The sequence below is a fragment of the Mandrillus leucophaeus genome, unplaced genomic scaffold (genome assembly GCF_000951045.1).
Source record: "Mandrillus leucophaeus isolate KB7577 unplaced genomic scaffold, Mleu.le_1.0 Scaffold167, whole genome shotgun sequence".
Classification (NCBI taxonomy): domain Eukaryota; kingdom Metazoa; phylum Chordata; class Mammalia; order Primates; family Cercopithecidae; genus Mandrillus; species Mandrillus leucophaeus.
In genome coordinates this window covers 3458008-3472602 of record NW_012101665.1, presented here as the reverse complement: position 1 = coordinate 3472602, position 14595 = coordinate 3458008, and the positions used below count along the sequence as shown (strand labels likewise).

At 38.3% G+C, this 14595-nt stretch overlaps 1 protein-coding gene across 1 annotated transcript in view; it reads right to left on the bottom strand.

The window, feature by feature from the left end:
* SULF1 (sulfatase 1) overlaps positions 1-2889 on the bottom strand; it is a 226228-nt gene extending 223339 nt beyond the window's left edge. Inside the window, exon 1 of the mRNA XM_011976497.1 lies at positions 2564-2889. The gene's annotated coding sequence lies outside the window, so the exon portion shown is untranslated. The remainder of the gene's footprint in view (positions 1-2563) is intronic.
* Between the last annotated feature and the right edge of the window lie 11706 nt (positions 2890-14595).

Here is a 14595-nt window from a genome sequence, read left to right as displayed (position 1 = left end):
TAACCTACCATGGATTCAGTCAATACCTGGACTAATGTATTTTGGTATTGCACACCACCATAAAAATGAATTTTGTCACTTTCACAAATCAAGCTTTCAGATCACTTTTCACATCTAAGATCTGTCACCTTAATGTACACCGAGTGCACATTTCAGATCTCCTCGACCTCCGTTATTTTTTGCTTCTCTGAAAGGGATATCCCGTGTGCTCAAACACTTTCACAGCTGGCGGAATGCTGATGGGAACTTCATGTGTATTACCAGCACAAGTGCTGTCAGGAAGAAACCAAATGTCAAACTGAGGTATGTAGAAGTCACCATAAATGTGTCTCTGCATGTTTACCATCTGGGACAATAGATTTTGATTTTGACAAGAAGCTGGGATTACCCTGCGGGCACTGTGTTTTAAGTGAGCCCTTTCAGTTCACGAAGTAACTTCACGTTATCCTGTTAGGGGGACAAAAACACCACTGCCGTTTCAAGGTGTGAATTTATTATCTCTCCACACTTCCTTTCTTGTTTCCATCCTGCCTAATCCTGTGTACAACTGTTGTTTCAGGGGAATTGTCCCATATTGCCACAGTCCTGTCCAGGTAGCCCTGTGATGGGTCTGCAGCATTAGGGATGTATGCTGGTGGGGTACCTGTTGCTAAACAGCACTTTGCCTCTGTTAGAAGCCATCACGCCACATCGCAGGGAGGAAAATCCGATCTGTGAGGAGGAACTTGACTTTCTTGTGAAATATCTTTGCAGTAGTGAAACACGGCATTGGTGGTTAGCACCATGCATGCTATATGCCGTCCATGTAGTTCTAATCTTGATACGACACAAGATATTAGTTTGCCTTTCTGTCTTTATTTTTTTAAACCCCATTTCCATTGTAAAGTCAAAATGGAATGACTGGAATTCCAAAAGACTTCAGCTTATGAACTTGGTTCTATTTTGGTGATGTAATATTGGGAATCAGATAATACTCAGAATAACTGTCTGGGTATTTATGAGGATAATTTCTCATTGAAGGAGAAGTTTGAGAGTATAACTGGGGAACATTCTGAATAAAAATGAAAGATCATATTAAAATATTGTTTTAGTCTTAACTTTTTTAAAAAAAGGATTTAAAAAAATTAACTGCATGGTTCCAAAAGTGTGTATAATGCAACTTGAAACATAATTTTACAGGCATCTTTATGCAATTGAATACTAAAATCACAAAGCACTAGCCATAAATCCTGTTATTCAACCTACTAAACAGCTCTTATTTCAGAACAGCTTATATACAATATTATTCATAGAATCTCTCACCTGCAAAGGGTAAGGATAATGCTGGGTTTCTCTGCCAAATGTGAAAAAGCCCAAATCTCTGCATACCACGGGTATATGAACGTTGCTATCGGAGGGCAAGTATATTGGGGCAGCAGCAGTCTCATTGGCTCACCTATCTTGCTAGAAAATTTGGAAAATTAAAAATTTTATGTTTTGATCCCTGTGAAAATAGAGCCTGAATTGAAAGGCTTTTTTTTTTTTTATACCACAAATTAAACATAGCATATACACTCCCTTGTTATATTTATAAATAGTTCAATTCAATTTTGGTGGGTGCTTTTGGTAGAGCCGTTACAGCTACTCACATATATGATGACAACTCATTTTATGTTGCTCAGGCACCAGATGACTATTAATTTCCAATGACTAGTTTATAATTAAATCCTTTTTGTTTGCCTGTTTATAACCAAACCTGAAAATCTATTTACGTTTAATTAACACTTCACTTAGCCGGTCTAAAACCTATAAATGTAGTGACTCTTAATGATCCATTACAGAGATGCTACTTTAGTTTTCCATGACTTGTAAAACTTTCACAAACAGATCTGCAAATCAATTACCTCCATCTGCTTTCCCTGCAGCTGCAAGAGGGCTATGTTAAAGAGCATTTTCCTCCTTCTTCCTCCTCTGCTTTTCTTCCAGCTCTAAGCATTTTAGTTTTAAAGCCGACCTAGCGGCTGTTCAGAGGGTAGCCCCTTCTCGTAAGGAGTTTCCAAACTTTAGAGTCAATCTCCAAAAGCATTTTAAAATACCCTTTGCTCTGTCATAAGTCAGACATAATCTACCTTGCACAAATTGGTGAAGAAAGCATTTCCATCTCTGCTAGCAACTCAGTAATAGACCCTTCAAAGAATCTTTATAAATTGAGCAGTAAAATGCAACAGTTTGAAAGTGGATTTTAATTTTGAAAGCTAAAATAAATCCTTTCTTAGCCTTATCTACTCTTTACAAGCAAATTATAGCTCCTGTTTTGAGTATACAACGGGCATATGAAAAGGTACAAACGCGGCTCCCAAAGATATTTTCTTAGCTACACCTTCAAAAGCAAGGCATGAGGAGTGTTAGTTCTACAAAGACAGCCAAGCATCAAGCTATGCTCACTGTCATCTGTCAGCCGTACAATAGCAGCATTGATAGGACAGCAACAACTGGCTTTGACAAGTGTGCCGTGCTAGCATTCCATTCAAAACTATGCTAAAAGAGAGACGGAGAGAGAAGCATTCAACGTCTTTTACTTTACCTGAAAAAAAACTGCTTTTCTTGTGTCTGCTGAAAATGAATTCCTCCTTTTCCTCCAAAAGCAAAGTAGTTCTATTGCCTACGACTCTCACTTGGAGAAGACCACACAGCTCCAGCAAGGCAGCCTTCCTTCTCTTAATCCCCACTCGAATGTGATGACACACACTAACCCCAACCATCTGTTGAAACACGTCCTCAAGCACTCAGCACAGTGGTGTGTCAAGACGGGCTGCCCAATCCAATTGCTGGGGCTGGGTGTCTCTTACGGATTGGAGGCTGAGGGCAGGGCTGATACTGGAGGTCTGAGAACTCCCAGTCAGGTAACCTGAGATTTTCGGAGAGAAAGGACTGCTATAAAAAGAGGAGAAGTGGGAGGTGCTACAGAGAAGGTGGAGGGAATGAATTATTCCGATGGCCAGTTGCGCGTTACTTTTCACAACTTCTCGTGCTCCCCCTGGGATGATGGGGACCCTCAGTGGGATGCAAAGAAACCCTAAAAATTTTTTACTGCCCATCTACGGAAGGGCCATCTTTTCAGCAAGAGGTTTTCCCTTCCATAGGAGATAAAAGACTCATCTTAACTTGCTGATAAAGGGTTAATGTAGGAGTAGTTTGCACTGAAATGTGACATCTACATTTTGAAATCTAAACTCCTACCTTCCTTTGATTAGATCGTGGCTGCCTCCAACATTCCTGGCAGGGAGGGGGTGGGGGCGCAGCTAAGAGCAGAAACTTCCCTATTCCCACACACAGCTCTTCACTGTTTGCCACAGGCTGAACTTCAGAAATAGTCAATGAAAATCATTTTCGTTTCTACTCATGTAAAATAGCACGTGCTCCCATAGATAAAGGTGGCTTTTTTAATCACTTGCTGCTTTTACAGACATCTCTTTGTAAAAGCACTTTGGTACCAGAGGACTGCACTCTGCCATTGATTATTTTTATTGGCTTCTAGTTAATTGCACTTATAATGCCCATATAGCTCAAACAGCTCATTAACAATTTTTCTTTGAAATGTTTTCAAAATTTGGTCATTTCAATATCTCCTTCTTATGTGCTTTTTTTTTTTTTTTTTTTTTGGTTTTCTGAACTGTTTTATAAAACTAAGTACTTTGACAGCCGTCTGAACCAGAAAATGGCTATACTTGTTACTGTACTTTAAGAAGATATCTGGAAATCAATTAATTGCCACAAATCTGACAATTTCAAAAATTCCATCAGACATCTAAGGAATTTTGATAAACTGAAAGAGAAAATAGGAATTTTAAATACTACCAACTCCCTGACAGTGTCTGTGGGAAGCCAATATTTTAAGTATTGCATCTTTTGAATTTCTTTGAACTGGAAGGGGGATTGTTTAAAAACAAAACAAAACAAAAAAACACTTAAACTTGCCTAATGCCTTAAAATTTAGACTATAAATAGTTACCTAATACGTGGAGTGCTAGTATCACAAGGAGAATTATTTCAGTTTCTAGCAACATTGACTTGACTAGCTTGTGTTTTTCCAGAATTTTTTTGTGTGGTATTATATTAAGATACTTAAAAATTATCCCTGGTGCAATTTTCTGAAGTACAAAATTAGAAAACTAATTTTTCCGCAGTGCATTTTTTCTTATAATTGGGTTATAAAGAAGAAGGAGGGGAAAAAAGAATCAGAAGTTAGAGTCCTGATTCATTTGCTCAATTGCTTCTCAGAAGTGATTATGAGGTGTCTGTTTCACAATATATTGTGTATTCACTAAACTACTCCTAATCAGCTAAGTCCAGATACATAATCAACACAAACATTTTCAACAATGGCAAACGGCACAACAGGGCTCTCCCTTCCCTTGGGCATCATAAAATTTTTAATAGTGCCAATTATTGTAAGGTATTTTTTTTTCCTGTTTTGGTGGGAGGGGGGTTAATCCATCCAGACCCATGTCTGGAAATCTGGATTACCTCAACTGCATAGATTTTGAAGACCCCAGAGACATTATTAAGGTAGTTCGCATTCTCTTAAACTGTAAATTGAGTTACAAAAGTAAAACCTAAGAAACTGTACAGATGTCAAATCAAGAAGCTTTATCAACCCTGTGCTTGCAACACACCGTCTGTGAGGGGTTCCCAAATGGGCCTGGTTCTGACCTACATATTGTTTGAAGTGCTTTTTAACACAGACACTTTATTCTATTATTAAATTGTAGATCTTTTCATTAAAACTCAGTCACTGCTTCTCTTTTATTGATAACTTCAGCTATTTACAGGATTTAATACTTGCTTTAAAATAAAAAATACAAGGATGCAATAGATGTGGCTGTTTGCTGTGATCTTAACACTTGCTTCTGCAGTAGCTGGAAATGCTACCTTTGGAAAGTATTGTAAGAGTGAGCCCGCAGAGACACATTTTTCCTTGTTGTTCTGAAATGCTTTTGTTAGGGAAAATCAACTCAAACAAAAACCTGAAGCTGGTGCTGCAGGATAAGGTCCCAGCTCCCCTTCTCTCTGTAGCCTGCTTTAGTGCTCAGTGGAGTGTCAGTTTAGAAGTTAAGAATTTTCCATTACCTCCCTTCCTTTCTCCTTGCCATCTGCAAACAGTTTACTTTTTAAGAAAAAAAAAAAAAGTGAAATTGATTCTGTCTTGAAAGATCTAAACCTAAAATACAGCACATTCTAAAAGATGAGATGCCGGATTTTCAAGTACATTGAGCCGTGTGAGGTTGTGCACACAGTGAAGCGCTTCACCATAAGAATTAAGTAAGGACACTCCTAAAATGAAAGATTAATTGTAGGTAACGGTGATATTGAAAAATAGCCCCTCCTATTCTGTTCCCACAGTTAAAATGTCCCTTTACTTATTAGCTCCAATTAGTTTCCATGGTAACCGACCAGCCCTTGTAAACCCCGCACTCTGAGCTTCACTCATCTTTGTCTAGACTGAACTCACCAGCCTTCTTCCTCCACAGATGGTAGTTTAGCTGAGTCTATATCTATATCCATATCTTTTGCACACACATAACTGGCACATAAGTGCCCACATTCACTTTATTACTTGCACAATGGTGGCCAAGGGAGAATGGAAGTGGCATTTAATCCCCCAGCTACAACGCGTGCATCTGCTGCCACACTAATTTTTTCCCCCTCTTGGTTATTGTTTCTTCCAGTCTTGTTCTATTATCAGCTGTTTGCTGCTCGTAATTTCTTTTCAGGGAAGCCAATACAGTATAATAAAAACCTCATTAAACAGAAACACCTATCAGCCTCGGAGAAAGCCCTAAACTACCCCTTTTTGTTTAAAGAATCATTAAAGTGAAAAAGAAAAACCACTTGTTTGTCATGCTTGAAAAAAAGAGAACAAAGCCAACATAAAGGTTTACCAAGCCAGGGGGCTAATATGAAGATTTAATGCACTTAAGACACGGTGGTTCTTTCCCCCTTGAGCTGCCTGTTGGCCAAGAATCCCAACTTGAGCACAGTAAACAAATGATCAGGGAGGCGGAGAGAGCTGGCCCCTCCACACACTTGCTGGGGAGGGAGGTGACAGGGACTCCCAGCATCTTAGTGGTTGCAGGCTGCTCTGTGCCACCGTGCCGATGGGGGCCGGTGATGCTGCTGGACTCCCCCAGAAGTCAGCTAGTGTGAGTACGGAAGAAGTGAGTGGCGAAGGCCTTAGGCAAATGCTTGAAATTGTGAGAACTCAGTAAGCCATGGGCTTTTATAATTTGTGCTGACTTTAGCTCTTTGGACACAACTCACTTTTAATTCAGTGTTACTTTGAGGTAAACTATCCTTACTTATAAGAACTGGGAAGATGCCCACAGTTTAGGAAGTTGTGATGGCCATGTTTAATCTTGGTAAAAGTAAGTCAAAATGGTAGCGTTAGATTTCTCCTTTTTGTATCACCTCTGCTACCACAATTTTTTCCAACATGCAAATAATGATTGCAAATAAGATTCCTTCAATTGCAATGATGGAATGTTTTATTCTTAAAATAGTTTCTGAGGTTGGCTTCTGAGCTCATCTGTAATCTAAATATTAGAAATAGAAAAGAAAAAGCTCTCATCACCATTATTATATCTGATAGGATATAGGAACCTGTGATACTCCTTATACTGACACATTCTTTTTTTTTTTGATGATTCCTAAACCTAACCTGACTTCCTTAGGTTTTGTCCTTTAAATAAATGACAAATGACATCTAGAGTTCCATGACACCAGAAGCATGTATAACTATTAGCTCATTGCCATTTGTATCATAAAGTGTCTGTAGATACACAATAAATCTTGTAACTTGGAACATCCTGCATATCTAAATTACTCCAGGCTACACAACTTCCGATATTTTCTTATTCTCTTCCAACTAAACTTTATGGCCTTTATTTACATGGAACCAAGTCATTAGCAGAAAGAAAAGGGAAATTATTGCTTGTTAAATGAATTCACATGCGATGCAGCAAGTTTTAGGCTTGCTCATGTTTGCAGTGACTGCATAGCTACATGGGAGGTGGCACTGGAGCTAGTGGTAGTGTTCATAGCAGATGAATAGTTTTGTCCCTGAAGTGAAGTTCCCTCCAGGAAGTACAAGCCTAAAGCATGCTTAAAAGGGTTGTGTAGCTGCATTGTAAATAATTTTAGGAGGGCAAGGTTGGGTAGTAAATCACTTAGGACAAAACAGTGACCCACACACAGAATAATTTAATGAAAGATAATAGATGCAATAGAATTGTGAGAAATAGGATAGTAAAATTTTTAGAAACCTATTCTGAATCCGTATTTGCAGAAATTAGTGTTTGGGGCATTGGGCTTCAGGCTTCATTTTACCAGATAATTAAAATTTATGAGACATAATAGAACATACAGATACCAAGTAAGAGTAAATTGTGAATTTCAGCAGTAGGAACTCAAGGTTTTGTTTGATATACCTGGAGGTAAGGTTGAGGGTATTTGACATGTATATACCCTAAACCTAATGAGTCAAATAATTACCTTTCATTTGTAATAAATACATTCCCTGGTTAAGGTGAGTAGTATGAATGAAAGTGGAAAACTGAATGCAGCCATGAGTATCATGCATGTCTCAGAAACGCAATAGAATTTTGCATTTGGAAAGAATAATAGACAAAATCAAATTTCTTTATTTTAGAGAGCAGCAAAGTGAGGCCCAGGAAGGCATAAGGGTAACATCCGAGTCGTTGGTGGAATTGGGAATACACCCCAAGATTTAATCCATTAGCTCTTATAGCCTCTCAATAATAACATGTACTTTCATTAGAAACAATATTCAGAACGACAAAGACTCTCTTAAACTGGAGTAGTTATGTTTTCTTGGCGCTACATAATTTGAGAAGTCAGTGTGAATTTAGATGCACAAAATACCTTTAGATATGCAGTATTTCTTCTTTTTTATGTCTTTAGCTAGTATTTCTTCTTTTAAGCCATCAGAGTGCTTAAAAGGCATGAGAATTGTTAGGCAGACATAATAATAAACACAACAGAACTTTACTTGATAATTATTAGATAATGTGATTTTTTTTTTCTTATAGCCGCGTTTTATTGTAAAAAGTAGAGTAGATCCCAGGGGGATACATCACTTCCCTTTCTTACTTTCATGTATTTTTTTCAACATTTCAGATTTGAGATTTTGGGGTATCTCAATGAAATTAATGCTATATAGATTTTGGAAGAGACAAACATCTCATCCTGAACTGAGAATTTCTCTTGCTAACAATTAGAATATAGGGCAGGAGCATGACCTACTTATTTACCTAATGTTTGGGAAATTAACAATGGCATATTGCTCCTCAACCAGGATTGAGTTTTAAAAAGTAACACTACTTTTCTGACATTTATTTGAAATTTTTTAATGTAAAGCTAAGTCTCAGATGAGTTGAAGAAATAAAAACTTTAGCAGCAAAATCATTGTCATTGAACCAACACAGCAGAAGATAATAGAAAGATGGATACAAAGGGCAAAGGAAATACTCTTAAAAAACACAAACAAAAAACTGTTAGTGAAAGAAAAAGAGGAGAGGGAAAAGTTTCTTTCTTTTAGACCTCAAGGCCAATTTATTTTAAAACCTTAAAACTTTTTGGGAGCAGAAACTGTGTCTTATTATCTTTGCATCCTTTCTCTCCAGAATTTAGCACGATGCATTTACATGATAGATCTTCTACAAAAGTTTCCAATGTTAGTGGGTTGCTTGTCTTGGGAGAATTTACATGTGCTGCCTCTGGAATGACATGTTCAGCTTGTCTAAAAAGATTAAGTAACTTTTGAAATCAGCTTGCTGTAGGCTCTTACTTCTGAGTAAACTACTTGCTAAGTACATAGCTCTTCAGAAGCAGAATACAGTCCCTTGACACACGTTCCTTTCTCTTTTTAAGGAAGGTAATACAGGTCTAGTACTCACTCAACACTACCGGGAAGTAAGTACTTGTGTAAAAATTTCTGAGTAACAGATGGAAAACAGCTGCCCACTCAAACTTATTACTATTACTGTCTTTACCAAGAAACCAGGGCTTACAGACGTTTAAAAAATGTTCATTTCCATGGGTAGAAGATGTTCTTTAAGTCAGCCGCAATGTTTGGTTACTTACTCAGTAGGCTGATATATTTCTGCAACCTAAATGAAAGCTTGGATTTTGTTAGATTCTTTTAGGGAGATACCCTACATATTGACATTATTAACCTATCTGTATGGTAGTCAGTCATCGCACACTAGGATATGCCAAAAAAACAACTTTATAGAAAACTGATGTTTTTCTCTTGATAGCTATAAAACGTAGTTTGCTTATTATTTTGACAATCATGATATTTTCAGACTGTCAAAAGGGCAGTGACAATATTTTTGCAGTTGCTTTTACAGACAGATTTGTCAAGTATTTTCCAACAAACTTAAAAAACAGGGCACCCCTAAGCGAGTGTTAACTCTTTCTTATGTTAAATAGCTCTCTCTAGTTTAACTTAACAAAAGCTTTGATTTCAAGTGTAAATATGTCAGAAGCTAAAGTTGAAGTAGTTTATTTCCCCTCTGCTTTGAATCAATGCAGATTTTTAATTCATGGTTTAATTAGCCTTTAATGTCATCAGTTACAATATTAAAGCCAGAAACTCTAAGATAATACACCTTTGAGGTTCATTACCATGGTTCTTACTTATTTTGAAAACAAAAGAATTAATCTAAAACATCTATTCTCTAAAAGAACTTTTTGGATTTTACTTTTTAAGTGTATTAATTTTCTGTTGCTGAAGGAAACCTTGCAAACATTGGCATAGCTTTTAATGGATTATAAAGATACTGTTTGTTGTTCTTGACGAACTTATTCCCCGGCATATCCCCCCAAAATAACTGTTTCTTCTTCCAAATTTTTTCCATAATAAAAATAATAATAGCTAAGAATTTTGAAACTCTTACTGTGAATGAGATTTTTAAAATGTATTTACCCAAGTTAATTTCATTAACTGTCACAATACTCCAGTAAGGAAGGTCTTAATATGATCTGTATTTTACAGACAAGAGAACTGAGGCTTAGAAATATAAAGTACTTTACTTAAGGTCAAATATCTGGCAAGAAGCCGAGCCTGAAATTGAGCTCCTACTTTCAGAGTTTATATCACTAATGAATGTGTCCTTTCTTAAACTCTCTAATTCCTGTTTATAAAAATTTTAAGGTGGTAAAGTCATCATCAAAAGTCTCTATTACTTTACTACAGCCTAACTGCCCTCATGTTACTTGCATGATTATAAAGTAAAAGGCAGAGATTTCTGCAAATTGCAGAAATAACTCCCCATTTTTGCTCTGAAATGAGAGACCCAAGTGAATGCTAAAGAAGAATTTTCCTATAATTATCTGTGTCTTGCATTCAATGGGACAGGTCTCTTTTCTGCACCACACCAGCCCAGTGAAAATGGAATGCTTGGACCCAGCAGGTGCTTAGGTGATATTACATAGCATTGAGAAAGGAAAGCCTATCTATTTACCCTTGAGATCCCTACATTGGGGTCTTGGTTGCCTTTCATTTCTCCAAACCTCTACATCTTTTGCAGGGCCTATTAGCTACCTGTATTTGATTTTTAAAAATAAGGCAAATATCCCCGTGGCAGTCTTACTCATTTCTAACTCCTTTAATTAATCACAAGGGAATTTAAGTTGACCTCCGTTACTTTCTCAGGACAATACCATGAGTTCTAATACCTAAAATATGTTTGATATCTGTTTAAACCACTGTGAACTCAACTATGGGATTAGAAATTAGATTTAAAAGTAGCCAAAAGGGGCAGGGCGCGGTGGCTTACACCTGTAATCCCAGCACTTTGGGAGGCCCAGGTGGGTGGATCACGAGGTTAGGAGATTGAGACCATTCTGGCCAACACGGTGAAACCCCTCTCTACTAAAAATACAAAAAATTAGCCGGGTATGGTGGTAGGCATCTGTTTTCCCAGCTACTCGGGAAGCTGAGGCGGGAGAATGGCATGAACCTGGGAGGCTCTGGGCAAAAAAGCTAGACTCCATTTCAAAAGACAAAACAAAACAAAACAAAACAGTAGCCAAAGGGTAAATATAAAGGGTTACAGCATTTTTTAGAAACAGTGTCTACAGCTTTAATTTTTTTCTCAGAAATATTTTTTAAATGATTTGTTGCTGGGTCCAGTGGCTCATACCTGTAATCCCAGCACTTAGGGAGGCTTAGGTGGGTGGATCACAAGGTCAGAAGATGGGGACCACCCTGGCCAACACGGTGAAACCCCATCTCTACCAAAAATATAAAAAAAATTTAGCCGGGCGTGGTGGCGCGCCTGTAATCCCAGCTGTCGGGAGGCTGAGGCAGAAGAATCACTTGAACCTGGGAGGTGATCGTTGCAAGTTCACCGAGATGGCGCCACTGCACTCCAGCCTGGGCAACAGAGGAGACTCCTTCAGTCAATGATTTGTGGAAATAAGTTAAAAATTTTTGATATGGTACTCTATCTACCACTTTTATTACTCTGCCAATATCACCTAGGATATGAATTCAAGTTGCTTATTTTCCTAAGGAAAATACTTCATTTTTCATAGTCTCCTTTATTGACCAAATTTTTAAAAAATTGCTTTCCCAAAAGAAATACCTAAGACGCAATTTTTAAAGTATCTTGATGGACTTAGTAAGGCATACTTTAGCATTTGAGCATGAAGTCAATCATAATTTTTTTCTTTTTGTTTTGAGACAGAGTTGCTCTGTCGCCCAGGCTGGAGTGCCGTGGCGCTATGGGCTTACTGCAACCGCCGCCTCCAGGGTTCAAGCGATTCTCCTGCCTCAGCCTCCCAAGTAGCTAGGACTACAGGCATGCGCCACCACGCCAGGCTAATTTTTGTATTTGTAGTAGAGAAGGGGTTTTGCCATGTTGGCCAGGCTAACTTCTGACCTCAAGTGGTCCGCCCGCCTCAGCCTCCCAAAGTGCTAGGATTGCAGATGTGAGCCACTGTGCCAGCTGGATGAAATATTTTCTAGAAAGAGTCATGTGAATAAATGGAGGGTATTTTTTTTTTTGGAGGTGGTAAATTAAAATCAAATAAATTAGTAGACTTGAATTCAAGAGACATTTATTTTTAGAGAAAAGCCCTCTCAGGGCATCTGCTGGCATAAAGTTCCAAATGTCCCACACACGGAGAGCTCACAAAGGAAGAAGCTTCCAAATCCATATTTTCTGATCTTTTACAACAAAAACATCAATCAAGTATTTGTATTTTGTAAACTTGGAAAGCAAAATCTTTAAAAGGACAACTTAGTATATTTTATTATTGGCTTAAATGCTACTGTTAGCTACTCTTTAGTGTATTACGTAACCATGATTATCAGACATTAAGCTCAAAGAGTTAGAGTCCCTTTGTCATAGATAGCCATGGCTGCATGGCAGGAAATCAATCAGGAGATAAATATAGAATTAAATAGACAAACACACTGGGCTCTATATTAATGAGGGCTGTTTGAATCTCATTAAAATGAATTCAATATAATATCAAACTCAAAATAGAAGCCCAACCTTCTAGGGGAGAGAGAAAAAGACTGCTTAGTCTTTAACGAAGGGACATTTGGTGTTTGAAATTTGACAGTGCTTCTTCTCATCCACACTCGAAGTCTCTGAATTTGAAGCCTTGAGAATCGCTGTGAAAACCTTGGAATTCTGGCTAGGTATGATGGCTCATGTCTATAATCCCAGCACTTTGGGAGGCCGAGGTGAGTGGATCACTTGAGGTCAGGAGTTCGAGACCTGCCTGGCCAACATAGTGAAACCCCATCTCAACTAAAAATACAAAATTAGCCAAGCATGGTGATGCATCTCTGTAATCCCAGCTACTTGGGAGGCTGAGGCATGAGAATTGCTTGAACCCGGGAGGCAGAGGTTGCAGTGAGCTGACATCGCACCACTGCACTCCATCGTGGGTGGCAGAGTGAGACTCCATCTCAAAACAAAAATAGAAAAACAACCTTGGAATTCTATATGATTTGAGAGTTATAAAGCAGAAATTCGGAGGACTGATCTTAACAGAAAGCTGATCTTAACAGCAAACTCTTAGCATGGTTGACTTCTCTCTATTATCTGAGATTCTTCTGCTGAAGATTTAGCTGGTTTAATAGGTGTAGTTTTAAAAATGAAAAATACTTGCCCGTTATTCCTCAGAGAAGAAATTCCTAACTCATGATGAGGGTATTGGAGCTAGCATGGAAGAGGCACTGCAAGGAGGGTAGAGGGTAGGGATGGTGGGTGAGGCAGGAAGGCGAGTGGAAAGACTGAAGAGAAAATCTTTAGCGATCCCCAATTAGAATCAACCTTATCACTAAGCAAGGGAGCAAACTCTGAGACTTCTTGTGACATATTTAGTACTGCATAATTTAGTTAGAGTACACATCAATCGGGCTTCTGACACTCGTCTCAAAGATAACCACATTTATGACATCCTGCTCCCCAGTTAGGCTGATTCCAGGAGTTGGGAGTTTTCATAGTTTCCAGACACCAGGAATCCAAAGTGACTAGGACACTCTGTGTTTTCTATGTTATTCATGCAAGATTTAAAAATATAAATTAGCTTAAAGTTCATGTTAGCAATATACAAATATTCAGTCAGTTCCCAAAGTCTTGCTATATGCCCTTGAAAATTAATGCACTTTCAATTTATAAATATTCAGGTGGTTCCCAAACTCTTCCTATATGCCCTGAAAATTAATGTGCTTTCTCATCTCTCTTAGCTTTCTTCTTTAATTCTCACCTCTGCGGTAGTATCTGGGGACCAGATTTTGCAGAGCCCTGCTGGTGATGAGGGAGGAAGATAGGTTGGGGAAAAGTTTCTGGCACGTAAAAAAAAAAAAAAAAGAATGAGGCCAGGTACCATGGCTGTAATCCTAGAGCTTTGGGAAACTGAGACAGGAGGATTGCTTGAGGCCAGGGTTTCGAGACCAGCCTAGGCAACATAGCGAGACCTAGTCTTTGCAAAACATTTAAAAAGTTAGCAGGTCACGCTGGCTTGCTCTTGTAATCACAATGGTTTTCTGTTCTCCTGGCATGAAATTATTTTTTCTCTCCAATTATCATGAACTGCCAAGTCCAAATCGAGCCTGTAACTAAGACACCATCTCCTCTCCTCTAGCTGAGCCCTGTGAGTCATCGTGACGCTGGTTACTCAGGAGGCTGAGGTGAGAGGATCGCTTGAGTCCACGAGTTCGAGGCTGCAATGAGCTATAATTGTGCCACTGTAATCCAATCTGGGCAACAGAGCGAGACTCTGTCTCAAAACTCAAAAAAAAAGGAACTGCCATAACCTAATACATCCTTGTGGAATATATTATGTATTTGCATTTGAAAATTCATGCTTGTAATCAGCAAATATGTAATGCAACATAATTGTACCACTCACACTGTGATTATAAGATTTATTAGAAATAATAATTTCTAGTGCACAACGGGGAGCATGGGCTACAGATAGGACACATGTTTAAGTTCAGTAACAAATATCTTTTTCTGAATCTTTCAGAGTACCTCTGGGTCAGCGAATGTAATCGAATTGTAGATACTA